Raw genomic sequence first — 27,906 nt, 5'->3', positions numbered from 1 at the left:
CAAGAGTCACCAGAGCCATCTTTCAGGTGGGCATGTTCACTCACTGCAGCACCCAGAGTAAACTTACATGAGTAAACAGCTTTCTTTTAATGTTCAGTTTGTATATTTATGTGGGATCTATTCTGCCCAGCTTAGCAGGGGATCTACATTTGACTTGCTTGATGAAATATTCTTTCCTAACAGGGTTTTAAAATTCTCTCTACAGTCACCAAGAAGAGGAAAGTACCTCTGGAGACATTCAGAAGATTGAGGTGTCACCCAAAGTGGCTTCAAAAAGGCAGGCTGGGTCGTAGTATGTGCCAATATACCAGCACTGGTGTATTAGGGGATTTTTTTTAAATTGGGGCTCTCATTAACTAAATAAAATGGAATCATGCTAGTCAGTTCATGCTCAAAAGTCCTTCCCTTCACATCAACAGTTTACTTGACTGTCAAATAAGTATCCTTCCAGAATTAGATCTATTAGAAATCTTACGGGTTTTGTTATCATTTTGCCAAGAATTATTTATGTTTCGGCATCATGGAGGAGCTTGTTTTTACAGTCATAGTAGAAATTGGTGTAATGAGAGATGGGTAGTTGATGGGTCTGCTAGTAAATTCTACAGCTATTCAATTTTAGAGTGATTATTTTTCAAAAACTGTGATGTTGGTATTAGAAAAAACCTGTATGTTTTTGATATTTTTAATGCTTATTGGATGGAGAATATCTGAAGTCCAGCATGTAACAAGATGGCATTTATACCCAGTGCCAGGTCTTTATAGCTTTACTAGTTTGAGTAGGTTTTTGCTTCACAGCTGATGTCATCAGAGCAAATTTCTGCTTGCTGTGCATCATCTAGCAAGGTCTGAAGGGTGATGGCTGTTGGCCACTAATGTAAAATTGGACAAGAGTTAGTATTAATCAATTAATAGGTAATCAACCAGCTTCAATAAATCCGTATAAATGATGAAATCCAGTCTTCCAGTGTCTGAACACCTTGCAAAAGGTTTTCTGTGCCTCTTGATTTTATTAGATTTTCTGTGGACCAGTGAAGAGGGTAATACGTTTGATGCATTTTATGCATGTCAGCACTTTTGGCTAGAATTGAATAATTAAATACCCTCACAGAGAAAATTTACTTCTGTGCTATGAAAATGTCCTCCCAAGTTGTTAATTCTGTGCAAAAAATTGAGTGATGATAATTAGCAAAGTGAGTAAAAAATAGCAAAAAGCAATTATGCAAATTAGCAAAAAAGCTTGTAAAATGTTGCGTAGGTGCAGCAGCTTGGAAAGAAACCCTTGACTTTGTTATTTCTTTTCTGTCCCATGACTTAAAATACAAGCCATTGCTCCTACGTTGATGGGAAAAGTCAAAACATATGCTTTTCAGCTAACAAAAAACAACATACAAGGCACAATGTTATTGCAAGTGTAAAACTAAATGGAACTTTTCCATAAGCCATATTCAGAGCCCTGTTGATGGCCACAAGGCCAGCTTCAGCTTGCTTCTGGGGGTGTTGGAGCCCACATGGGCCAGCATCCAAACACAGTAGAAATACAATACAACAACGTTTTCGCCTTCCGATGCTTTTCATGAAACCACCAGAAGTCCTGCATCAGGATCACAGTGTATTAGTCTAGCTTAGAAGTTCAGGCTCGGGAAAACAGCTGGTAAAACTGCTCCATGCATCATGCTTTACAAAACTTGACTACTTTGCATTTGAAGAGGCATAATTACCCGTGTTAAATATCACTGGTTAGAAGCTGCACTGAAAAAGAAGTGACATTTTGATGGGTTGTTAGGGCAGGGAGAAGATGAATAATTTTCAGCATCTTGACAAAAAATAATCGTGTAATTCAGTACCTCAAATTGCATTCTTCAGAGCGACTCCGTGAAAATGGTGTTTCTCACCCAGCATACTGACCCTCGACGTGAATTTAGTCATTGCTGCTTTTATTAATCAAAAGAAATGTTTGGCAGTTCTACATATAGAAACTCTGCTGAGCCAGAACTGAACGGGGAGGGAGGGCTGAAGGCTTTTGGATTCATTGTCTGTCAGCAGCACTGTTAAATAAGCAGTGACTGACACTGTCTCAGCCCTTCACCTACAGGCAGAATACTCACATCCTCAGGTGAAATCCTGTGGAATAGGATGGAACGCAACGGCAAGGAGCATTTCCCCTGTAACATTGCCGCTAGTGGCGTTAATTGGCAAGCCAGGAAAAACATGGCTTGGCTTCTGACTCCTCAGATGTGTTGACAGAGCTGACAGTTAAGAGTTCTCTCTTTTTTTAAGTTGTGAAACACGTGTGTTTTACCTGGAATTACTGAGTCACGACAAATACGGAAAAACCGCTCCCATGCCATTTCCCAGAGATGAGCAGTCATTTAATAACATCATGTTTATACAATATTTGTTTCCACTGCCCATGTTAGAGCCTCAAAGTACTTTGCAAACATTAATAAAACTGTTCATAATCCTTTCTAGCTAAGCAATTTATTTCCGCTTTATTGACCAGAGCCACGAAGACACTGTTAATAGCTTTTATCTGTTACATGAAGGACTTCTGAGCTGTGGCTTTCCATGTTCTTTGAAAAAAACAAAACAAACAAAACTCAAACCATGTTACTATTAAGCCTGTTTTACAGGTGAAGAAATAAGGCTTTCAAAAGAACCAGGACTGACTGCTGGATGTATAACCAATGATACCCATATGCCATGTACATGCAGTTTGTTCATCGTGCAAATTGTTTTCACTGGTCATGGGGGATTTCTGGGGCAGTGGGAAGGACTGGAGGACCAGTGGAGGAGAAGCAGCCCTCCTGTGGTCACGTCAGTGTGGTTTTTTTAGGCTGCTTCTAAGGACTTGTTCGGTGAGCACCTCCCAAAGTAGACAGTCCCATGTATGTCCACATGGTGGGCTGTTGCCCACCTTCTCATAGCAGTGAAAGCCCACGTGCATTGCACATTTGTGCTGCAGGGCCTCTGGTACTGACACAGCCCTGCACCAATTTCTTCAGGGCTGATTTGCTTACAAAATATACATACGTACATACTATATATATGTGTGTATATATATATATGCACACACATACACACACACATATATATATACTTAAAAAATATAATATATGCATATACCTCAACTATGCAGCCACATCTATCTTCTCTATCTCCAAAGGCTTTGGGGGTAGGATTGCTTTGCGGACATGGGAAGCTCCCTCCAACTTTCTATCTTTTGGTTCTAGTCTGAGGGTCTTCTCTTTGGAGATGGACTGATAGCTGGTTTGGGATCTGTAGCATTCACCACAAGCCCAAAAAACCACAAGCATAGCCCAAAAAACTGCAGAAGACAGGTGCGAGGGCACTGTTCTTGGACTGAGGGATTGTAAGCGGGGGACTTTGGTCACTGAAGATTTTACCTCAGGCGTTGAGTCAGAGGAAAAGTCCCTCACCATCAAGTGACACACACTTTATTCCTGGCAGGAGGCAAGAAATGTTGTTGTCTTGGACAATATAATTGTTATTCCAGGCTGTTGGCAATGACCAGGTTTTTGAGCCAATGGTTTGGTGCCTTGTTGTAGTCTAGACATCACCTGAAGCACCAGTCAGAGATGGCTTTGCCTCCCCATTTTGAATTGCTCTCAGCAGTCTCTGTGGTATGTAACTGAAGTATCCTTTTATTTTTTTTTTTATTTATGATATACAAAAGTGGGTTGTCACCAATACCCATTCTTGCCATACTTTTGCCTTCATTGCTGTAGATACACTGGCATCGTCAATGCCTCTTGGAGAAAAGAAACTCTAATGAGTGTCTATGGTTCATTTTCTTGACCCTCTGTAATGTATTTTTACTTCTCTAGCAGCACTGTGTAGGTATGTCTTGTTCCCCTTACACTGACAATTGTCCCTAAAGTCTTTCTCTAAACTCATAGAACCACAGGATGGTTTGGGTTGGAGGGGACCTTAAAGATCACATGGTTCCAGCCCCACTGCCATGGGCAGGGACACCTTCCACTACACCAGGTAGCAGAAGGTGCTCAGGGTCCCATCCAATCTGGCTTGGAACTCTTCCAGCGATGGGGCACCCACAACGTCTCTGGGCAACCTCTGACAGCGCCTCACCACCCTCTGGGTAAAAATTTTTTTCCTGATAGCTAATCTAAATCACTTCTCCCTTGTTTTAAAATGGTTTTCCCTTGTCCCTTCACTATCTGCCTGTGTAAAAAGTAACTCATTAGACAACAGGAGAAATTCTCTCTTTAAATTTATGCTTTACTCTATGATTTTCACAAAGTCAGGCTGTATTAGCATCTCTCTCTGTGCTGGAGAATCATGCTAAGCAGTCTTGAGACTGAAATATTTCAGGCTCCTGGTTTCACCTTAGAGTGTTTCGAATGACTCTGTCTCACTGCTGCTGCCTAAAAGAGAATTGAAAGAATGGCCCTTCAATTAATACCTGTCAGAAAGAGCTGATAGGTTTGGATCCAAGATATCTTCACAGAATCACCACTCCACCATGAGTCCATGCGTCAATAAACTTTAAATACAATTATTGGATTTTGAGCTCATGGTCTGTTGAAGTGGTCTCGGAAATGTGCAGAGAAATACTGATGCTCCTGATTGCAAAGTTCACATGATACTGATAAATCTCCATTCAACTCCTCTCCCTTCCCCCCCCCCCAAAAAAAAAAAAAAAGGGAGAAATAGATACATATCGGCTTTTAAAATTATATTACACTTTTCATATAGATTTATTCATTGAATTTTTAGGTTTATACAGACGAGTCTACAGATGCAAACAGAGGCATCATAATGGAGGTGGAAAGTAATCCGTTGGCAAGATCTTCATGGATTGCTTTTATTCCTGCCCTTTGCAGATTTTCAAGAATAATTTCACTTGCTAAAAATGCCCACAAGATGGCAGTGCTCAGTTCATTAACAACCGAAAGCAAAATAACTCTTTTGCTGTACAGTGAAAATGAAATAAAGAAAAAAATATTATCACACACAAGAGCAGTGGCTTCTTAACCTTTTCTGCCCATCCCACACTAAGACAATTTCCCCCTAAAGCGTACAAGAGTGTGTCAGTAAAATCCACAGTGAACACCCACAACCCTGAAGAACTGCCACATCTTGCTTTGTTACCCAGATACAGAAGTGTTTTGCTTAGCCAGCTAATCTTCCAAACAGAGAGGGAAAGTGAAAATGACACCTGAATTTGTCCCATTTCTTGTCTGTGCCTGAGGCTCAGAGCTTCCAAGATTACACATACTCAAACTGCAGGATTTCTTTTCTTTTTCCAAACAGTGTGTAAGATAACAAATAGACAGGCTTAGCCTCCGCTATGCTTCTCTTTCTGCTTGTTTGGTAATGCAGCAAATGCAAGGACTTCCTGCATCATTGCAGTGCAGTATTTTATTACGGCATTTTTAAAGAACTGTTTTCTTTAATGGATTTTCCCAGTGAGTGCACAACATCTCTATTTGAAAACAGCTTCGTTATTTAGCTTGAGAGCCGTTCATGTCATGCCAAGTTAAATATCTAAAAATAGAGAGTATGACTTCTCCTTGTTCAGAGCATCATTTCACAGATGCAGCTAACCAGCTGCTGACAAAACAAAACCCAGTCCAGGCCCCTGGACACCCATGCTTCTACCCAAGGATCAGTGCTTGGCTTCAGTTTCCAACTTCTTAGGTTATACTCAGTGGCAGGTAAAGGAACAGAGGAGCCAGAAAACCTCCTGCCTGTCTTTGTGCTGAGAGGACAAGGGTTCAACCCTGCCTGGCTGAAACTATGCTGCCCTATAAAACTGTGCCACCATGTCCCATCCCCTGCCTGTGGTGTGCCAAGACCAAGCGGCATAGGCCAGTCCCTTTCTTGTAGGCACACCCACAAGCTGAGTCAGGCAGTGGCACATCTGATGCTTTCATCAGCATCAGTGCTAAGCCATCAAGGGACCACAGCAAGGTCTCCTGAAAAGAATGGGACCATGGTTTTGGGGAAAAAAACCCCAAACCACAAACCCAATATAAAATGATTACAGGTACTCAGAGATTTCTGCCTAGTGCCAGGGGGAAAAAGGGGGCAAAACCATATGACAAAGTCCCAGGAGAGGCCTGATTTCCCTGAGTGACCACGCCCAAGTGTGTGTGGGCATCCTTGCCTTCGGCAGGGGAGAGGATAAGGTATTCCTGGGCCCCCAGGATACTTCCAGAGACATGAAACATCTAGCTACTTAATGGTGACTACCCTTAATTGGAAACACAGTACTGGGAAGTGAGAAATTGCCCTTCTTCAGTATCATCCCTCCCCTCACTACAGGCCCCACCTGGCAACGGGCTGCAGCTGGCATGGCATTTAGTGGTGTTCCTCACTTGACAGGGAGCTACTGTTGCAAAAGTCATCGGCTTTCCTAGCCTTTTCCTCCTGGCAGCAAGCCACCACTTTCAATCTTCAGGCAGACATGGTAGCCAGACCTTCTTGCAGGAAGAGCCTGCTGCCTTCAGCCCCATCCTTGCAGGGTGGAAATGCTCCCTCTGACTGTGGCAGCCTCTTCTCAGTGCCAGAGAAGACTTTGGGCAGATGTTGAGCCAGCATTCTGGCAGAGTATTTCTCCAAATTATTTAACTTCTGTGCTACCTGGCTTTGCAGCAAATTCCAGCTCTTCACAGGTGCAGAAAGAGGCCAGAACTGTGCTGTTCCCCTTTGCTGCACCATGGTTTGGAACCAGGAGTAGACAGATACCCTGGGAGCTGCGTTGAGATCCAAAACCTTGCATCTTTGAGTGATTAAAATAATCCTTTTTTATGCTGGAGCAGACAAATGGTGCATCTGGAATAACATGAAAAGATTTGTTTGTGCTTTTTATTTTTGCTGTGCTAACAAAAATGGTTAAAATAAAAATAGCTCCTGTTACAAAAATATATCATTTAAAACTCCTACCAGACCTACCAGACCTTCAGATTTTTTTAAAGTTCTATTAAATACATTTCTTGTTTTATTCAGATTTATTCAAAAGTATCATGTTATTTCAGTTTGCCAAAAATAAATAAATAAAAAAGGCAAATTGAGTCACCTGGCATACCTATAGAACATTGGCAAAGTAGTAACAGATTTTAAAAATGAAAAGACAACTGTTCCAAAGTCAGCACCTGCTGCTGTGAGTTTGGCATTATTGTTTTTGCTGGTACTTCTATTTCTCATGGTTTGTTGAAGCAGATGTTGCCATTTGGGAAGGTCTCTAGTTAACAAGACCACCCTTAATCAATCACAGCATTTTTCCAGCAGATTTATTCTCTATGGCAAGGTGTCCAGTTGCACAGAATGTTCACTATGTGCAGAATCAGAGCGGAATGAATGTAACATAGTTTCCCAACCCTCCAAGCAATAATACCAAATGACACAGTTAATGTGGTTCCTCATTACAAAAATGCAATGAGTGATTAACACTTCACTCCTTCATATCCGAGATCACCCACATTCCCACAGGACATCTGAGTATTTCCTTTTTATCCTTGTCAAAACTGTACAGTGGGAAGGGAACGCAGCTGTCTCCCACAGGCTGCTCGGCGATGTTGGCAATGCTTTAACAGAAGAGGCTGCGCTACAGTGGCTCCTGCTGCAGTACTGCTCTGCTCATGTGGTGGGATTATGAGGCTCACTTTTGCATGGACAAAGTGAACCTGAGCACCCACTCACTGTTCAGAAACAACACATCAGTTGTTCAGAAACAACAAATCAGTGCTGGGATACACGGAAGCTGAATTTGAGGGAGCGCACAATGTCAATCTCCTTCGTGGGATTTTAGGACTGCTTGATTGGGCTGCACAGAGAGGTGCTGAGCTTGTCTGGAAAATCCATGACCACACAGAGGAAACGAAACCTAGAGAGTCATTTGTGGTTCTTACCACTGCAAGTAAGCATGGCATGAAATTAATTGTTTAAAAATTGCACCTTGCCCTAATAGTGGTTATTCACCATAATAGTGACATTCACCAGACCAGATGATGTACTCAGAGACGGCGATGCAGGTGTGTGCCTTGCTCTAAGCCCTCTCCCACAGCTACAGCTCTTACACTGTAAGCTGAAGCTCACATGAAGATGGTGTGGTCAAGCTCCCTTTCCCCTGCCCTTGAATGTCCTTTCCCACCCATTTCCAGTGCTGTTACCACTGACTGTGAACAGTGGCAGGCCAGTTCAGGAAGCTGATATAACTAAAACCTGACCTGGCATGGTTGTGTGGCAACTTCTGCTGGTGAGAAACCCTGTACAAGTCATTATTTTATGGCTTGTTTCTCCTAAGCAGTAGCACAAGTCACAAACATGGCTTTGCAAGACTTTCCCCTCCTCTGCATGTTCTGTACCAGTCCTTCTTTGCCTTGGGGTGGCTGAGCTGTCATGACACCAGCCAGTTCCTATGTTTAGCCTTACTATCAGCTTCCAAATCCCCAAACTCAATTTTCCCTATTCTGCTGAGAGACTTAAGCTGATGTTGAAGCCAATCTGTGGAAATCCTAAAAAGAAGCATAAAAAGAAGAAAATAAAAAGGTCTTAATGAATGCAGGGAAATGTGATTCAGTAGTAAGTTACTTGTGTAGGGATGTGCTAACGTTTTATATCAAACGAGTTTCTTTTTACTCAACTTTTCAAATTACTCTGCATGGTGGTAGGAAATCTCCACTTCTCCCACTGATCCTAACAATTCACAGCCACTCTTCTATTCTTTCCCTTCTTAAAAAGTCATTTTATTCAAGGCAACACTGCTCCTCCTAAACCCAAAGTTAAAATCAAATGCCCAGTTTGCTACTTTTGGCCACTCTTCAGCAGAAATCAGTATGGCCAGATTTTGGGCCAAGGAGTAACTCTTCACTGAGAGGGTGGTCAGTCCCTGGAACAGGCTCTCCAGGGAAGTGGTCACAAACACTGAGCTTGTCAGAGTTCAAGGAGTGTCTGGATGATGCTCTGAGTTGTATGGTTTAGTTTTAGGCAGTCCTAACTGACAGCAGGGAGTTGGGCTCAATGATCCTTAGGGATGCCTTCTAACTTAAGATACTCTGTGATTCTGTTTCTATGAACTCTGGTTCAGGCTTTTCTGGACAAACCTGGAAAGTATAAAATACCAGACAAATGTAATTTTAAATAACTAAGGGATAACCTGATATTATACTGACGGGAAACAAATGGTCTTCATGGCCAGAGACATACCATGAAAAAGTACTCTGTTAACCTGTATTGACAGGACTGCTGGGCTGGATCAACTCTTTTTGGTATTGAAATGATGCATTCCCCCCCTCTTCTCTCATTTTACTACCTAACAACTTTGCAGCCCCAGGCCTGGATAAAAGAAGTCAGACTTTATGCTTTTTTAGCTTATGTATTTCCATCAAGACTGAAGATTGCATGCCTGGGACTTGGCAATAACAGTATAGAGCAAGAAGAGAAGCAATAAACTTATTATGTGTGTCAATAAAGTCAGCAAGTAAGTCTTGGAACACACACATGGAGCAAAACTGCTGAGTAAGGGAGAGAGACTTTTCCAATTATAACACCACATTAACACCCATGTCAGAGGTTGAAATATTAAAAAGCAGTTAACAGGTCTCTTGAGAAGCCCCAGTAATGCACAGCAGCTCTGCATACTTGCAGACAATGTAAAAAGCCACAACATTATCCCTTAATACCGCACACTTAATGTGCAGAGCTCAATTAGTGAAAGCTGTTCAGGAACTGCAGTGTTAGTTCTGCTGGGAGATGCCCTGCCTGCAAACAGAAGTAACAGCACCGTGCACCCCAGGACACAAAGGTGCACTGCCAGGCTGGGGCACTGCTAAAGGCTGTCTGAAAGCCAGCAGCTGGAGAAAAAATAAATGGTGCTGCTGCCTTTTTACGCAGACAAACATCCTTACTCATGACTGGCTTTGGCTTGTCTATTGCCGCCCACCACTGCTTGATGTAGCAACACTTCGGTTCTGACAATCTTGAACCCAGTTTCAAGCATGCCACGCACCTCCAACTAGAGCTAGATTTTTTATAGCAAGATCTACCCTCAGTTAGTTATTAAAACTCTGTATCTCTTATGGCTCTTATGTAATTCATTACTCTCAACCTACAGACTCTTTTACTGAGTGCTGTTGGGAAACACAGTACGTGTCCTTTCCAACCTCTAGCTGAAATGTTCTTATCAAATACATTTTCCAGCATGGATGGCTTAGTGTAAGGGGTGCAAGAGCTGTCAAAATTACCCCAGACTCCGGGCACACTCAGTTGTCCCACCTATCTCACATTCCCATGCTACAGATGAGCTCATTGCCTGCTTCTCTGCCCTACAGTATTTCATGATCTTCTCATTTGGCCTATGGGACACATGTTGATGGACTAAGGTCAGTATGGAAGTCCATGACTGTTTCCAGCTTATCTGCTGAACTTGAATCACTATTGTACTGCATCCATGCTTGGCCTGTTGTTAGGCACACATGTGTGAAGTGACTGTCTTTCTAACCATTCACTGGTTTAGGGGAGAAACAAAGTCCTTACTAAACAATATTTGCTTGCTTAGTATTATACTATAATTGCATCTAAGTCACTGGAGAAGAGCCTTTAGCTTGTCTGTAAACTCCATGGCTTTTGTGGTTTTGTTGCAATGATTTCATACCCTGAATTTAAATAAATTGGGAAATAAGAGACTGTTGTAGAGCCCACCCAAAAGATTGGTGGTCTTCCCAGTGCACTGATCAGGCAAAAAGAAGGGAATGTAAAACCTACATCTGACCAAAACAATATGAAACCAAAGTTTCTGCATGCACCATGCCAAACAAACAAACAAATGCTGAGCCTAGCGATTTTTGCAGTCAATATGCTCCATCATCTGCACGATAACGTGGTAGATGCAGTCAGATCAAAAGTTTCCTTTCAGTCCCAAAGCAGAGGAGGTTAGACAGTGAAATCACAACAGTTGCTTCTGCTAAGCAAAGCAGCGCCTGGCTCTGCCTGAGATGAAGCTCTGGCTGTTGGGAGAAAATCTCAGTCACTGCGGAGATGTCATCCTCGCTCTGGGTGGAAGCTGCTCTGATGGGTAACAGCTGTTATTTTCATTGAAATCTGAAAGACCTGTCTACATGTTTTGGTGTTGGTTTTTTTCTCCCAGTATAGGATGTGAGGGAGGGAAAAATAACTAAATTGACCTTTCAATTGACAGAGATGCAGTGTAAAAAGAACTCCAAGAAATGAATATCCTTACAATTATGCATAGTAAGGCATTCTTACTCAGTTTTTCTCATGTAAAGGAAACCAAGAAAAACAGAGCTATTATGACTTTACCCACCTACAGACAAAGATCTTCTGAGAAGATCTTATTTCTCAGACCTTTGTCAAATTTTCAGTCTATCTAGTGGGAATTTTTTTTCCTCCCTTAAAAGATAAATATGCTAAGTATTCTCAAAGGACAACAGCTTTTCATCTGAGAAAACAAATGTCATCACTGTCTCTCATTCTACAACCTTGTCTTCCTTCCCCTGCTCCATCTTTTATCCCTATCCCTCTGGCCACGGGAATACATATTCTTCCTTGCCATTAGCCGCTTTTCCTGAGATCTTAAAACATTTGGGGACAATATATATTGAGACAAAAATTGCACTTTAGGAAAATTGCTACAACTGTAGCCTATCCATCTGTTTGCTTTTAAGAAAAATGTAGTAGGAAAACATTAAAAGAATGAGAGTCTGGTGGCAAGGCAAGGGAAAGGGAAAGGACCTCTAAGGAGCCACATCTAGGAGATATTTAGAGATCTCCCCTCTCACTCTGAAATAGACTGGGTGCACATTTGAGGCCCAGAGGACTGAAAAAATTGTGGAGGTACATTTCTGCCCACTTCCATGAGGTCACACAACACATTTTCATTGTGGGAACTGGTCTGGAATTGCTTGAGACTCTAGAGAGAGAGTATGGGCAGTTCTGCACAACACTGTCTTTTGATGCCTTGCCCAAAATATTTATATCTCCAAATAAGGCTTGCCAGAAAATAAAAAATAACAAAATAGTCTAGAGATGAAATTTGTGTATGATTCTGATATATACAGAACGTATTATAGTATATATATGCCTACCGTGTTTCCTAACTTCCTTTGCTGTCTTTTTTTGTGCTCTTAACAGATTTGTGTGTTTCCCTCCTAGATTTTAAAAACAGAAAATGAAAGGATAGAGCTCCCAGTGCTCAGCATCATTGTGCAATGTGAATTTGAAGGACTGGAACACTTCAATCCAGTACATGGGCTTCTGTCATTTGAACTAAGGGAAAAACTGCATTTGTGGGTAGGGTAACATAATTGCAGGGAAAAACCTTTTAAAGCCAGACCCTGAAATATCTGTAGAAAAATGACTTATTGTCTGCTAGCTGATAATACCTCATTAACCATTTCCAAAATAAATGGTTTTGACTTTTTTTTTTTTTTTTAATTACCCTTGTCATATCCAACATCAATAATTTCAACCTGGAGGATGAAAGATCTACTGACTGATAAGAAGTTAGATTAAATCTGAATGTTATAACAAAGGGCATTGAGTGAGACTAGAGATAGGCAGAACCACCTTTGGCATCTACCTAGGTGAGGAAACAAACCCAACTGCACTTCAAATTTGGTAATAAGTCATAAGAATGCTGCTTTGTGCAAGAATCTCAATGAGCCTGTTTACTTTTTCTTTCTTGACCTCTCTCACTTCTGTTCTCTTGAATTCTTTGATAATCATTGCAACATACCTAAAACTGGACTACAAAACTGATGTTGGTGAGTCTGGCTCACATTCAGATTTCTTGGTGTAGCTGCCTTGTTTTGGTGTAGTAGTGATCCTAGTTTCTGAGTTCAAGAAGTATGATTTAGGCTGTTACCTAAGAGGGTTAAATTATGACTTCATATTCAAGAAACAGAATGATGCACAGGCCCTTACTGCAGGTACCTGACTTGGCACTGACTTCACACTGAGAGCCAAAAATTGCAGCCCAGTCTTCAAGTATTACTCTTTGTATCTGTGGTGCTGTAGACAAAGCTGATTTCTCCTTGCAGCCTTATAAACCAGCAAGCTCAGGGTGAGATCTAGAAGAAAAGTTATGTTTGGGCATTTTAGGTAATCAGCCGTCTTCCCACTGCCCCTTCCTCGCCTTCTGGCTTGTGCATGGAAAATGGGAACTTTCCTCCATGCAATTCCTCCCTGCTGTCAGCTGTCTTTAAGCTGGCTCCTGCAGCTGTAGTGCGGGACGTGCAGGGCTGCAGGCTCATCGGCACTATGCAAATCCACCCCGTAAACAGATTACCTGTTACTGTGGGAACAGACTAACCTGCATCTGCCGATTTGCTTTCGCTTTTACTGGACAAGGTTAATGATGAAAATAAGCTCAATCTTGTAAGAGGTTAAGCAATTTATTGCTTAGAACAGGAAACTGAGTTACAAAGAACTACAAAAATAAAACAGCGGTGCTGCTGTCTTTACTTGGTTCCTTCTGGGTTTCTTTTCAGCATTTTGAATTTGGTTACTACTTGGGGTTTGGGAAAGTAGTATTTCCTCATTTTGGCAGATGGATATTCTTCATATTGGCTGGTAGACATTCTATGCTAGTAAAAAACAGATTTAGTTAATTTCTATGATAAATGCCACTAATTACAAATATGTCAAAGAAAATGACTTGCCCACTCCATCTTGTTTGTTGGTTTTTGGGGTTTTTTTTTAGTGTGTTGACTGTACCTTGCAGAACTACTTTCAGGTTAATTTTAAGCTTAATCCACCTCTTATCCCTCCACATTCAACTAACAGTGACTCCCATACAGACCGTATAATGCAACTTCTAAAACCCATACCGGAAACTTAAATTTTAGCACAGTTTTAGAGTGAACAAGACTCGACCTTTGGGAAACTCTTACTGGAATGGAGAGCTATGCTTCTTTTGTGATAACTAACACCCCAGGTATTGAGGTCTAATACTGAAAATGGTGTATTGCAAGCAAGTGAAAAGAGCAAATGGAAACTGCACAAACCAATTCACACTTTTCACTTATGCTTCAGAGCTCTGAATGTCACCTTGGGCTGAAAATGTCTTAGCAGTTTTCTCTAGCCATCTGAAACCATTCTAATATATTGAAAAATGACAGTGACATTTCCCCAAGATACTTTTATGTGTGATACTTGGTCAATCCTAAGTGAGAAGAGTTATAAACAACAGAAACAGTGTCCTCAGTAGAACTGCTCTTTTTTCCCCTCCACAATATATAGATGTTGTTCTGGGTATTTTTCCTAGAAAAATAATTTTTAAGTATTAAAAATACTGTATTAAAAGTATTGTATTTTTAATTCAGAAATATAACTGAAGTAATAACCCCCTCCTCTCCTCTATTCTATTTTTTTCCTTCATGCAGACAAAACAACAGTTGCAGTTACAATCCACTCACTTGCCATTCTCTGGTCAGATTGAACAGAGCCTCTGAGTGCAACCTCTTCAATATCAGCAAAGGCATTTGGACTGGCAGACAAAGGGCCTAATTAAATGGATATTTCCTTTCTCCCCTCATGATAGTGACTGAGCTTCAAACAAGCCAGTGAACTTCAGGTGAACTATAAACTTTAGGTGCATATAGAAACTGGGAAATAGATCCAAACCAGACCTGGACTAGCCATTTACACATGCCAGGTTTTATAGTGTCTTGGGATGTTGCCTTGTGTGAAGTGTGGAACAATGTTTTACCCAGCACCAGACTGACTAAGGAAAGCTCTTTTTCAGGTTTTACCTTCTCTAGGAGTAGCTGGAATAATGATAGGTATATCAAGATATGCTGTTCATGTTATCACAGCTGAGCAGGCAACACGTAGCAACACAGGGTGCTATAAATACTTTTTGCTATGAAGATCCACACACATCCCCTAGAATCAAGGTGGATTTAGAGCAAAACAGGTCCTGGATAAGCTGAATGCTTACATACTCCTCTTCTGGTAGAGCAAGATGACTCCATAATCCCATGAGCATCTGGTGGAAACTCTCCTATTTGTGAAGATAGAAATGATTTAAGATGAGACCATGTCCTGTTCTGTAAGAATTATTGTCACTACCTCTCAGATGATGCAAGCTAATACATTTCTTGATGAATTAAGCTACAACCCTTAAGCTTTTTTTTTTTTTTTTTTTTTGTGCATATATATTTTAAGAAAATAAAGGAGTAATCTCTACTGTCAAAAAGAGTCTAAAATTATTATTTTCCAAACAATATTTTATTTTGGACTGGGACCAAGTAGGAGTCACTTTTATTTCTGTGTTTCTCATATAAAATCAGATATAGGCTTCCACCTTTAATGAACAAGAGGGAATATTTATGACATAGCCAGGAAAGTCTACGACCTAAAACCGGAGGTGCTGTTCATGGATGTATGATTTTTCATGTATGTGTATGACCTTCACTCTGTAAAGAGTAGAAAAGCAGCTGCAAGAGGAGTGGGAAAAGGACAAAGCTTCTGTGTATCACTTCAGAGGGTGAAGCTGAGAAATGGGCACCAGCATCTTCAGTGCTGTCATTGCCTGTATTACCTCATACACATAATGTCCTGCCGCCTTGATGTCTGTAGTGTAAATAGACATGCATACAAAGTAAGGTCAGCAGGTGGGAGAATGCATCCACACCTGTAAAAAATCCCAGGTAAAGCACAGAAATGTCCAAATGTAAGTGATGTGCAGCCTTCTCTGAAGGCAGCAGTGAGAACTGGAAGACCAAATAGCTCACTTTGAAACTCTCAGATGAGAGGTTGTTCCTTATTTGTTGTTTGGGTTTGGTTTTTTGGTTTTGTTTTGATTTTGGTTGGGTTGGTTTTTTTTTTTTTTTTTTTTTTTCCTTCAGGGATGTACATGATAATTGGTGTTTATTCAGATAATCATCTTCACAGACAAGATTGGGGGCATAAGCTGGATTTTTATCCTGGCTAGCACGTTTTTGAGAGAATCACTAAAGTGATTGTAAGAAAGCACTGGAAACACAATTCCTGGAAGTAATTCCCAGCTGTCATGTTGAATTATAGAGAGACTTAGAGCTGCTAAGTTTTCTATGTCTCTGTTTAATCCTCTGTAAAGTGAGCAAAGTAAAACATATCTCAGAAGGATGTAGTAAGTTGCCAAAATGATATTGTGAAAGATTTCCTGTCTCTTTGGAAGAGGTGAGCTGTCTAGTGCAAGGTATTAGTGTTCATCTGTGATGAAGCAATCTCTCTCCTAGATAAAACAAGGCAAATTCCTGTAATTTGGTGCTTCACTACTGATGACTGACAGCTCACTTTCAATTCATAATTATAGTCAAAACCCACATCCATTTCTTCATAATAAGTGTTTGGATTTGTGTAATTGTGATGTAAGAAGAAAACGTTTAGACCACTTCTTTAATTTCTATAAAGAGGAATAAAGGAATAGGATGAAATAATGCACCAGTTTCAAAGAAAAAACATCAAAAACATATTTGCATTTTGCTTTCCTATACATTACACATTTTCCAGGTTATGTTAGAAATACATATTCACTTCATATGTAACATATTTGTTATTTTCTGGTCTTCTTCCAAGACATTTTGCCATTATCCTGCCAGGACTGTATGTTGTCTGACCACTTCCCCATTGCAATTAAGGATTGAAACCACTTGCTTACGCACAACGGAGACCATCATACCTAACCCCAAAGGAGGCCAGAAACTCCTAGCACACTGCATTTCCCAGACCAACCAGGAGGCCCAGGGCACAGAAGGACAGCATGCTATTTGCAACAAGGGCTGGCACACTGACAATCCACATGAGTGCAGCTATTCAAAATAAATTTTAAAAACCCCAAAACTTGTGTGTGTGGGGATTTAACACATCTCATAAAGAGATACTGCCTGAACTTCCATAATAAAATGAGATAAACTGTTTCAAAATCAGTTGTAAAGAAGAAGCTACAGAAGAACCAGCCTCAAGGAATGATATTTAACCAGATGTTTTTCTTCAAATCATGCAGTATATGTTTAGTAGATAATGGGCAGGATTGCAGGCTTGATTTGAACAGGCATCAAAACATGAAGCTTGCACAAGAAACACAGCCTTTCTTAGGAATTTCACTTTGTCTCTCCTATCCCTTCCCTGCTTTTCCTCCTTCCTTTCTCCAGTGCCAAAGCTAAAGAAGAGGAGAGATGATGCCTTGGGGTGCTGGAGGTGGGGTGTAAAAGAGAAGGAAGCAGTCTCTGACTCTAAATGAAAATACTTCATTGACTTCAGTGTGTTTTGAATCAGACCCGTTGTACTCAAAGAACTTGAATGTGACCACAATTCATTAATGTAAGATTCAGATTCATACCATCGAGAAGATGAAAGTGATTGCTGAGTCCTGACTTCAGTTTTCATGTGTATGTGTGTGTGCATGTGTTTGGGGCCAGGGATAATACTAATAAATCATGTTTATCAACCTATTGGATTAATCTTTGGTTTTCATGAGGCAGAACTTGTCATATTACAGAGCAACAGTGAAGCGTGTGTGAATCTGGTAATCCGTGCTAAAAATAATCTTTGCAGCCATCTCTGCTTCAAGCCTAATATTTAAGAACTTTAAAGAGAAAATTGGTTTGGATCACCAGAGAATACATGAAAAACTGAGAAGGAACAAATTGTATTTGATATCTAAGTCCACGTGGCAACATTTTTGAAATGCTCTTGCACAGTTATAACGTGAGGACATGGTGTTTTCTTAGGATTAGGTAACACTGGGAAAGGAAGAACCCTCTCAAATGACATTCTGGCACAGACATGCATACATACAGACAGAGACCTTAGGTGGGGGGAGTGCTCTGTCTGTGTGCTTATTTAGTTTGAAAGTGGTTCTATAAGAAAGTTCCAATTCAACAGTTAAGAGGAAAGATCTTGTTTACCCTCTAAATTTTCGTATTAGTCTGAAGTGAGCCACAGATAGAAAATAAGAAGCTGTTTGGATTTATTGTGTTCTGGAGCCATTAATTACAGTGAGTCCTGTTTCTGTTTATTTGTCTTAGTTCTTCTTGGTGTTGAAACACTGACCCTCATGGACATAAAAAAGATTATCTAGCTTCATCTGTCTCACCATCCTCTGTGGCTCAAGTCCTTGTGGTAGAGCACTTCCCCAGACTACATGACACAGCCAGATGTAGCAACCAGATACGAGGCTATGAAATAGCACGAATTTCAAATGTCAGCCTTCACACTCCATAAAACAGGGAGCATATTACAGTGTACTTTAAATTCCAGAAGAAATAATACTTAACATCTATGTGGATGCATTGTAGATTTGAATAATCTGGCAGACTGTATTTGGAAATATTCTCTAAATTTCCTCTGTCCCTACCCTGGGACTGTGGTAAGTAGCACAGAGACCAGCTGTCCAGCCTTGTTTTTCTAAGCCATTGACTAAACAGTGAGTTCATGTTCAAGATAACTGTGGGGAACCAGTTCATGAACTTCTTGAACTCTGCTGTCCATAAGTGTGGTGACGGGCTTGAAAAGCTGCCATTTAATTAATGATGAGTCTTGTAGCTAGAAATGAACCTTGAGTCAAATGTTGTTTGTTGCTTTGTTTTGTTTGCTTTTTTTTTTTTTTTTAATTGAAAGATGTCTGGAGAGCAAAAGTAAGTAAAATCCACTGACTTGTTGCCAGGGAAAGTCGTTGCTCCATAAAACAGGAAGATAAAACCATCACCTGTATAAACAGTCCAAGGACTTGCAGGGCATGTCGGCTGCAATACCAGAGCATTAGTATGGAACAGAATATGTACTCCTTTCCAGATTCACTTCCCAATTTGCAAGATTGTTAACAGGGAGGTCTTTCTGCTAGTGGCATCTATTTTGCTGCAAGAGTTTGAAACTTTCCCTTTTCTTTGTGGGATTCAGTTTTCTGCTAATTACAGGCAGAATACGTACTGGTCTCTGAGAGAAGGAAGCTGCACAGAACTTAAAACTGAAATCTGTTATTGCGGTTTCATTCTCTAAACCTCTCTATTCATGTCAATAACAACACCTAGATGTTGACCCTTTGTCCCATAAAACTCTTCACTATTATGATTTTAAAACTGCATGAGTAACAGCCTTATTTTATAGCTCTAAGGTAGAAACCACTTAATTCCTCTGTGCTTCAAGGTACATGCATCTTGCACAAGCAGTGGAGCATCCTCTCCTTTGTAATTGAAAGTTCTTTATATCCAGAAGCAGAAGTCACCACAGGAGGAGGACTGGAAAGGACATTTCAAGATAGATGCCTGCTATTGCAAGACTTACAAAACACTTAAATAACCCATTTCACAGATAAAGTAAAGTCTATCTGGTGTTTCTGGAGAAACTCCTTGCTCCATTTACTCTAACTAATAGGTTATTCCAGAACATTATTCCTTAAATGCGTAAAAAAGGAGCTATGAAGCTGGTGAAGGGTCTGGAGCACAAGTCTTACGAGGAGCAGCTGAGGGAGCTTGGGTTTAGCCTGGAAAAAAAGGGCCTCAGGGGGACCTTATTATTCTCTACAACTGCCTGACAGGAAAGTGTAGTGAGGTGGGGGTCGGCCTCTTCTCTGAAGCAATTAGCAATAGGACAAGAGGAAATGGCCTCAAACTGCAAGAGGAGAGGTTTAGATTAGATATTGGGAAAAATTTTGTGAACAAAAGGATTGTCAAGTGTTGGAACAGGCTGCCCAGGAAAGTGTTTCAGTCACCATTCCTATAGGTACTAAAAGACATGTACATGTGGTGCTTAGGGACAAGGCTTAGTGGCGGAATTGGCAGTGTTAGGGTAATGGTTGGACTTGATGATCTCAATGGTCTTTTCAAACCTGAAGTATTCTATGATTCTGTGAAAGCCTTCTTCTGATTTCCTGCTTAAATAATCATTGACAATTTATACTGATTTGTTTGAAAGGTTGTAAACCTTTACTTTAAATAAGATTCTTTGCCACTTTCATATCCCTAATGTATTTGTGGCAATTATACCCCTTTAGCCTTGACTGCAAGCTTTTCACTTCTCTGATATTCTGATAGCATTTCTTTGTTCTTCTTCCTGTACGAAATTTTTATTCGGTGTGGGTACTAGATTGGGACAAATTCTGTGCTTTCACCAGGGCTTTAACCCTATCCCCCTGTGTAAACAGATCTGAAACAAGAGCACTGTATTTGGAGTCTCACCCAACTTCACCAGCTTGCTGGTAATGGCCTTTGAGGAAATAAAGCAAATTCAAACATTTCAAACTATAATTAGTAGGAAGTTCTCAACTAGAAAAGTATTATTTTCACACTTTGCTTTTATATGAGGCATCAAAGTATTTTATGATATGTAATTAGGACCAAGATCTTAAAAAATGTGGCAGAATAAACAGCATTGTTCCCTGTTTCAGTTCATTCTTTTATTGTGCTTTTGTATGATGAAGCAGAATAGGGTGTAATCGTCTGCAAGTAGTTATTCATGAAGAAACTATCCTATTTCTTCAGGCTCCAAGACAAATGATGCTGAGGGAGTTGCTTTCTACTTGAATATTTCCTGCAACCATTGCTGATTCTGTGCAGTTCTGGTGCATTTGTTGAAGGGTTTATACAAGTTTTAGCACTTCAGCCCTACTGATAACTGATCAGTACAAAAAAAGGTAACAAGTACAAGTGCATTTCTTTGCTATTGACTATGCAACAGTAGCTATGTTAGGTGGCCCCAGACTGTAAAACCTGCCTCTGCTTTATAATGCTCCTGGGCAGCTTTTACCACAGTCTTCATTTGAACTCGTAAGTGGTACTGGTTGTAGGATCAAATGAGGCAATAAAGGAGAAAAAAATTAGTGTATGTGTGTTTCAGCAGGTTACTTCAGCTACTGTGCAGGCTTTGGTCATCTGCAGTGCACTGGGGCTGGCATGTTGGGCACTGTGACACCAGACTTCAGGTTGTCCTTAAAAAAGCATTGGGACACTGTCCTGAGCTGGGTCTGCAGTCTGTTCTCCATAGCAGGTACTTTGGACTGAAACTCTCAAGACCCAGTGCTGAGTGTGAAACTCCTCAGACCTGCATCCCTGCTTTCAGGATATACATTCAACATCACATCATAATTTACAAGAAACCTTTCTCTAACTCATGCCGTCTCCTTTCTGCATTCAGCATCCGACTGAGTTGGAATATCCCTGTTTGTTTTCCTTCTAATTATTCCAAGCAACGTGGAACAGTTCTGGCAGGTGGGCTTATGCAAGTGCATTTACTCCCTCGTCAGAAGAACAGATGATTGTACTACTTTTTGGGAACGTGGGACATGCTTCTGTGCCCTCATGGAGGCAGAATTGAAACCAGATGCTCTTTCCCCATGCTTTTACCACTGAAATACGTGGAGAAAAGAGGAAGTGAGAGATGAAGACAGATGTTCCAGATAGATATTATCTCTAAGGCAAACATTGCTTTCTATGGGAACACACCTTTACACAACCTTCCTCCCCCATATTATTCATTTTCCCATTTCCTTCATCTTTGAAATCCTTAAAACTGCTGTGCAAAATGGGAGAGCCCATCCTTTAGCCAGCACACAGACATGTGGTTAGGATTTCTTCTTAGGGATCCTGGAATATTTGTCGGCTTGAATCCCACTGGAAAAAAAGAAATACGAAGGCAAGTCTCCCACATCCTGTGGAGTGACTGTGGGAGAGCCCAGCATCTCATCCTCAATGGCTGTTCTGTGTCAAGAACAGAGAGCACCTACAGACATGACCACTGCCAACAAGATGAGTGGGAATAAAGTAGTTTGTGAAATTTGATGGGATCTGACGAGAGCACTGTCAAAACTTTAATGGGAAGGGTAGAGGCACTGTCTTTTCTCTTCCAAAAGGAGATCCTCTTTTGTCCTCCTATATGGCCAGGAATGACATATCCCTTTTGTAAGACGAAGATTTGTCTACATCAAGTGGAAAATTAATTTATCTCTATCAACTTCCTTTCCAATATCACTTTGTACTTAGTACTAGATGATCTTAAAGGTCCCTTCCAACCCAAGCCTTTCCATGATTTAGAGATGTTAAATTTTAAGAAGGAGGGTTTTTTTGTGTTGACCTCCAAGTGTTTCATCTTGCTCTTTTCCCATGGGTCTTCATCCAGTACTTCATGTTTCTAGGTCTCCTTTGTTCAATATCCTCTCTAAGGGATCTTTGCTATATCATCTGGTACTCTCTGTCCCCTCTTGTGAGCCACAAGCACTGCTGGGCATGTCTGACAGCTTCTGACTCATATTCTTTGTTGCGATCACTGCTCTGTTGTGCCTTTTCTTTTTGTGTCACATCTTCTTGTCCCTGCCCCATCCAAGACTCAGCTCCCACCAAGGCTCCATCACATGTCCACACACCATCAGGAATCTTCAGGCAGCTTCAGGCACAAACTTAAACACAAAAAATACCACCACTGACTTAGGGCAGCTCTGAGCCACAAGCTGCTGGAGAGTACTGGGAAGTCTAATTACATGCTTGCCCTATTCTTTTATTTCTTTCCTGGGCATAAACGGTTGGCCACTCCTACTTCTGAAATCAGAACGTTATTCTCTTGTCTTAGCTGGGTTTACTCACTACTAGTTTTGTGGCTATTGGTTTCTTGGGCAGCAGGAGTCTGGATATTGAATGAGCATGAAACTGTTCTCCTCTCTGTCACTGTGGATGCAGAACTGCAGGTGCTAGTGCTTAATCCTGGGCTGGTAGTATTTTTTTTTTTTTTTTTGCCTGAACCACTTTTCCAGACAGTTCAAGAGTCTCAGATCCAGAAATTCCAGTGTGGTGGCTGGAGCTCCAGACTCCACTTGATTAACAAAACCATCCCTGTGAAGGACAGGCTCCAGGCAACTGCAGTCTGGTTTCCAAAGATCAGGGCTTGGGCTAGCCACACTGCTCTCCACAGCTGGACATGGCTACTCCAAATCTACAGCAGCTGCCACCCACACAGGCCAGTGTGAGTCGATGGATCTCCGTCTGACTCAGTACTGCTCATCCTCCTGTGTGAGAAAGCTGCCCTGAGGCACAGATGCTGTCAACAAATTATTTGTTTTCAAGTGCATATACCTTAACTCAATCTGATCAGTACTGGCAACGACAAGTTCTTCCTTGGCATCAGAGCAATTCCACCATTTCTAGGTAGTGCTGAAAGCAGTAGATGTGTAGTAGCAGCTTGGAAGACAGCCATAAAAAGGTAAAGTGATACAGTTCCTAGCTGCAGTGTAAATTGAAATATTTAAATTTAGCAGGATGGTCTTAATAAAAACTTAGGGCTGTGTGTATCTCAACATAAAGTCATGGAGAATGAAAGGCTGCTCAGTGAAATAAGACAGAAAGCGTTCAACTAATTCTGACAGCATCATTTAATGAAAAATACTATTTCTGCATTGCTTTAATTTAACCAGCTTATTGAATACATGGTTTTGGTTTTGGTTTTTTTATTTGGAAAATAAAATTGAAACCCTTTTAATGTATAGTTTGACCAGAGTGACCTTATCCAATATCAAACTCTACTGAGCAAAGTGCTTCACTGCCTGTGCTGCTGGTATGGATTATAATCACTGAGATGGACTTTCACCTGTCTTTCAACTCCATCTCAGGAGTTTCACAGCTCTGCATGTCACCTGTAACTTGGTCATGGACTTTGTCTGGCCTAGGATACTTGAAACTCAGACACCACAAAGAAATGTGCTATGACAGTCAAGTTACGCTAAAGAAATCTTTTATACTCAGAAATGTTTCAGCATATCTGGCTTAAAGAAATATCCAGAAAGCCTCTCTTCTGCAAAAGAGGCCTTGAGGTGCTGCAATCCTAATGCGTGAAACCTGTACAATACAGAAATAAATTGTGCAAATCCATATAAGGTGACCTCAAGCCTTCTTACTGGAGAAACCTGATCCAAAATACATTGAAGTCCTGAAAAATATGTTCACCAATTTCTCTGAGCTTTTAACAGGCTCTGAGGACTTTAACTACCAACAAGGAGTATGGGGATTTTTGGGGTTTTTTTTGGCTTTACCAAACCTAGAGAGATATGAACTGTTCTCTCAGTATTTTCCCCAACACCCTGTTGCTGTCTTCAGCTCTAAAACAATGTAAGAACATTTCTAAAGTTTCGTTTCAGTTAATTTTTCCCAAACAGGGAAAAAAAGTTACTTCTATTACCTTAATTTAAGAGTTTTTACATAAAAATAAAAGACTTTAATATACTAATTATTTCTGCTGAGATTTCAAAATCAGTTTCATTGTTTTGACCTTTGTCATACCCACTAGACTAGAGAGCAGCAGAATGGCAATTTGCTGGAAAACTTAAATGACATTTTAATGCATTTTTCCACTGTTGTAAAATATAGTAATTATTTCCTGGTGTACCAATTGCTGTTTCCCAGCCTTTTCTAGAATAGTATTTTAAATAAAAGCCTAAGTTTTAACTAAGGCATTCTCTGTATTGGTCATATTTTGCCATCCTTCTCTTTACACTTATATATTTACTTATATTAACCACTGTATAGCATGTCAAGAAGTGAAAAAAAAAAAAAAGATAAAGTCCATTCCATGACAATTTTGGAGGTTGTAGAATTTCATTCTACATAATATATATGGAATTTCTGCCTATTTTCACTACTTTCATCAAAGCATCCCTATTCACACTCAGTAGATCAGAGTTTCAGTAAAGGATTCTCTTTACATCCCCTAAAGAGTCTGTGCTGTTCCTTGGAAACCTTACTGTCCAAAACATGCTCAAAATTTATACAACTTAATTAAACATTTGTGTCAGGTTCAAAACAACCTGTGGCTGATGAAATAATTTCACAGACAATATTCAAACCGTAGTAATACCAGACAATTTAGTTGCAAGCATTTGTCCACAGGAAAAAAATTTTTCTGGTGAAAGAATGTAACACTTGTTTAACTGCTTTACCAAAATGGTACATTTCAGCTGCATAATCTCTCTCAAGGTAAAAACCACTGTATTATTTGAAGTGTGGGTCAGGACAAGAACTTTTTGTGATCCTCCCTGTTTTGAAAGAGAACAAACTAAAAAGCCTGAATTTTTCCCCCCTAATGTTTTACTTTGACCTGCAGGCTTGTTGCTCTTTGACAGTTTCAGATTCTTCAAGACTTTCAAGTTTGCAATGAGAATCAACCTTGCAATGACAACTACTTTCAACACAATCTTTTTATGTAAACACAGTTTCCTGTTTTGCTTCAAAGCAAAGTGATGAAAAAAAATCCTAGCAGCTATGCAGCCTTATCACAACAGGTAGTATATTTGTGATCATCTCTTGCAACACAAGTATTTTGTAGACAATAGGAAAGAGCTGTGCTCTGCTCAGGGGCCAAGAGTTCATACTACGGAGCCAGGACTTTGTTTATGGGAACTGTTGTGGATGTCATTAGTCCTCACACAACCCAAAGAATGACACATATTTTAGGAAGAAAGTACTTTTATTAGGCCCACAGAGACAATTGTGTAAACGAGATATTAGATAAAGCAGATTAGTTTTTACGCAGATGAACTACTCTTTGAGTCCAAAGTATAGAGAAAATATGAAAATAATTGTAGGTCATTGCTTTGATTCCATTCAATTATTTTAATCAGTTTGACATTTGAGAGAAAAGTGTTTTCTATTTTGGGAGCAGAGGGTGATCCTGACCCTATAAAGAGTGTAAGTGGTGACAGAAGTGGAATGATCAGAGGAAACAGTAATTCCCATCAAATATCAGCAAGACTTGAGAAATACAGAAACTCAGAAGTCTTTGTCAAATTCATCTGATATGAAATCTGGTATCTGACAGAGCCGCACATTTTAGTTCCATAGCCCATCTTTGGCCTAGCAGTGTCAGGACTCCAAGGTTAGAGATGGAGTAGCTGTTTTGGGAATATAATTTTCCAATTAGTAACTGGGTGTCGCTGTTCTATCCTAATTAGGTAGCATGTGGTGGATGTTTGGTTTCACCCACGAGCTCCCTAAGAGCAGTGAATGCATTGCGTGCTGCCTATGACATTTCAGATTGCTCACGTGTAGGATCTGTGTATTTTGGTGGTTCTGCTGGAGCAGGTGTTTATCATGAGGGCTATGGCAATATTTGGGTATGATTTTCCAGAGCTATCTGGCTCTAGCCAGCATATACTGGTCTGCCAAAATTTGCTTTCAGTGATGGAATTAGTGATAATGAGTGTGGTTTGAAGGGAAGGATGGGTGTTTCTAGGAAAAATAATTTCAAGGTATGATTTTCTTCCAATATAAGCTACAACTCATTAACATTTTCCAGTATACATTTCTTGCATATTGTGGTATACGATACTCAGTAGGGGATTTTCTCTCTGCATTGTAGTAAGTTTGGATAAGGTTTAGGTGGCTTCTTCAAATATGTGATCCTAGTGAAGTGTCACTGTTGGATGAGCATCATCTGTAGTTTGTGAGGGAGTGTCATGAGTGCTTTCCTCAGAGCAAATGAGGTGATGTCTGTGGGCTATATCAGTTTTTCTAGTGTGTTTTGGATAGCTGATGGTTTGTGGAAGGAGGTGTGTTGGTCTGTGGATTTTCTGCATATGGTATTTTGACGGTTGCTATTTTTCATGTTGACCTTGGTGTCTAGAAAGTTGATGCTGATGTAAGTTTTCCAGAGAATTTGATGGGCAATTTTTGTTGCTGAATTTGTGGTAGAAATCAATGAGGGAATCTAAGTTTTCAGAACAGATATCATTTATGTGCCTCTAGTGTACGCTAGGAACCCATGTTGGTTTGGTGGAAAGGTTCATGTTTTACGTGGGCTGACTCCTGAAGAGCCTGATATCCTGGTGCTTGGATACAAGTACCTGGCTGCTTGTAGTTGCATCTGAAATTTTGTGAGGGTGAAACTGTTGTGGATGAAGATGAAACAGACGGGCTTGACTATTCAGTGTCAAGAGACCGGCACATATAAGATACCAGTTAGGAGTCACTTAGGCATAGAGTCAGCGGTAGTGGCTCCCTGGTGGAGCATATGATAGCTATACTAAAGATGGTGCCAGTAGAGAAGATAGTTAATGAAGCAGTGATCATGGAGGAAGCATGTTTGTCTGGAGAAAGTAATTTCCATATGTAACAAAGTATTTAAATATGGTGTCTGCAGATCCTCATAGCTCTTCACTGGAAGTCTCCTTCCATTTGCAGATCCTCATAGCTCTTCACTGGAAGTCTCCTTCCATTTCCTTCTGCAAGAATGTAGAAGAGCACCCTAAGGTGGCAAGAGCTGATATAATTTTTTTCCATCTTCATTAGGAAGAAATTTGAACTCTAGGGTGAAAAAAGCAGAGGTGTTTCTTGAGTTCCTTCTCACAGGAAAGCATAAAAAATCATCTGCTAGCATCACTGATACTATTCTAACTTCTCCTTTATCAATTGTTTAATAACTAATTGGTGACTGGATTTAAAAAACTACATAGACCCTTAGAAAACCCCATTCTTATCTTTCAAAAAATCATTTCTGAAAGAATTGTTTTTGTAGACCAATGTAAAATTGATATAGAAGGGTGCAGCTCACTATAATGTGAGATTATTTTCATGATTATTTTACAGGTGATGGTGGCTATTTTGTCTTTTGTTTTGTTTTTTTTTTTTCCAGAAAAGTTGAGACACAGTTACAGGAACACTTCCTCCAATTGGACTACAGACCACAATGCTCCCAACATTTCCAAGAATAAAAGTAAGCATTTAGAAAGAAGAGATAGCTATTCAAGGTTGGGGTATTATTCCCAAAGACTTTGTGGTGGGTGATGTTGCGATGCAGGTCCTCTCATCATCATTTCTCAGATGTTGTCTTGTTGGTGAAGGAATTGCCATTGCACTATTTGGGTTCAGTGCTAAATATCAGTTTCTTTTGATAGCGATTTGTTGCATGGTGGTTTGGTTTCCGTTTCCTTTAATTTCTTGGAGCACA

This window comes from Coloeus monedula (genome assembly GCF_965178545.1).
Source record: "Coloeus monedula genome assembly, chromosome: 3".
Taxonomy (NCBI): Eukaryota; Metazoa; Chordata; class Aves; order Passeriformes; family Corvidae; genus Coloeus; species Coloeus monedula.
The sequence above is the reverse complement of the archived record's forward strand: the minus strand, read 5'-3'. Positions refer to the sequence as shown.